We start from the raw sequence: 2,100 nt of genomic DNA, 5'->3' as shown, positions 1-2,100 counted from the left end.
GAGGCCTAGAACATCACCAGAGAAAATCAGTTATGTGCGCTAATCCATGCTGTTTCCCCTCTTGTGAGCACTAATCTCCTACTTGACAATGGCTTGGCTTCAGTTGTCTCTCAGGATTTCCAACAGACTCTCACAATCATTGTTTCAAACATTTTCCACTCTTCTTATTTTTTTACTTTTATACCTATCCCAGCCTACATCTCAGAAATTGAACTGGCCTGGGAACCAGCAGTTAGTGTAATGGCTATGTCGCTGGATTCCCACGTAGTCGACCGCGGTTCGTGTCCTGGACCCGGTGGCTTAAAACTCACGCCGGGCGCGTGTGCGTGCGTGCCCAAGATCCCGAGAGGAGAATGGAGGAGAAGGGATTGCGGCGTGACCATCCCCCCTGGGGGGTGATTTCTCGCTTTCTGTCTCTATGTCTCTCTCTGTCTGTCTGGCGAGCGCACGCGCCCTACAGTGAAAATCTCTCCAAAAAAAAAAAAAAAAGAAATTGAACTGGCCTGAGGAAATGGAAGCTATCAAGTATGAGCCCCTTTGGTTTTTTTCTCCACATATTAACATCCCTGTGAATCACCTCATTTATCCTTTATTACTCTCTTCTTGGGTCATAGAGAGTTCCTCCTACTCTGCAAGGATAAGTTCTGTTCTATCTATACCACTGATCTTGTTTTCTCCTACTGGTGTGAAATAATTCTCAGTTTGCCCAGGGTAACTAGTCTCTGGGAAGCAACAACTAGAATGATTCAAACATAATTCAGAACAAAGCAATTTATTGGTAAATTTATTGGCCACAGCTTAGTGTCTTGGCATCCTGCTTTTCAAAATGCCCATCCAAGAGCAAAACACATCATATGTACAATTGCCTAACCTCATGATTTTCCAGATCATGTTGAAGTATTGTCCAAAGTCATGTAATTCAATCTATCTCTGGATCCCAAGTCTTTGATTTGTTAGGCTCCCTGGCTCCAAGAAGACAACAGTTATAGAGCTTCATTTTATATATTTATGTATAGATTTCATAAAGGAAAGAGAGACAGAAAAATACAACAGCATCAAAAGATGTTTTGACACAATGCCATGATCCACCTCCACCCTCAGCCAGATCATAGGCATATACTTGAGGAGGTCCCTGTAAGTGAACTGGCAATCTTCCCATGTAGGCCTTGCAGTGTGACACCTTACTGCTGTGCCACCATCTGGCTCCAGAGTTTCTTTTTTCTTTACTTTTAAATACTTATTTTCTTATTTCATGGAGCCCGAGGAAGGACTAATACTCCAGTCCTTCCTTCTCAAAATTTTGTTATATTTCCTAGATTTTAGAAATAGTAAAGAATTAGAGTATTCTACCCAGAGGAATTCTCCCTAGTTTGATGTCAATCAGAAATGCTTTAGAATCTTTCTGTGTGTGAACCTGTAGCCGTCTAGATCTAATGTCTATTGCCGTCTTGCCCCTATGGCTTTGATTATGATATCCTCTCTGCCCATGATCTTTTACCTTTGTTAATTAAACTATGAGACACAACTCAAACAGGAGATTTTGACCAATCATACCTTCCCAAAATAATCATGCTCTCTTCCCTGACATCAATTATAGTACTCATATAGTATCTTACACTGCTATTTTGTATTTAGGTAAGCACTCACATTAAGCTACAAGCTATTTGAGTTTATCATAACCTAGCAAAGTGCCTAAGAAAGGATAGGATTTAAGACTTTAAGACATATTTGTTGAATAAATAGAATAATTTACTAATAATCAGTAAGGTGGCTTTGATCTAGAATAAAAGATACAACTTGTATGGGGAAATTTATCTAGCTAAGTAAGCCAAAAGCCCACTTCTTAACAAAGCATTAGTTTAATATTTTATAATTTTGACCCACTAAGATTTTCAAGGAATTTGGCAAAAATTCTATCTGATTATTTGTAGAGATTTGGAGGAGGCCTAAAGGTGTGTGTGTGTCTGGTTTTCTTTTCTTTCTTTCTTTTTTTTTTTTTTTTGGAGAGGTTTTTCACTATAGGGCGCGTGCGCTCGCCAGACAGAGAGACACAGAGACAGAAAGCGAGAAATCACCCCCCAGGGGGGATGGTCACGCCAC

The sequence above is a fragment of the Tupaia chinensis genome, unplaced genomic scaffold (genome assembly GCF_000334495.1).
Source record: "Tupaia chinensis unplaced genomic scaffold, TupChi_1.0 Scaffold000135_1, whole genome shotgun sequence".
NCBI lineage: Eukaryota > Metazoa > Chordata > Mammalia > Scandentia > Tupaiidae > Tupaia > Tupaia belangeri.
This window is presented reverse-complemented; position numbering follows the sequence as displayed.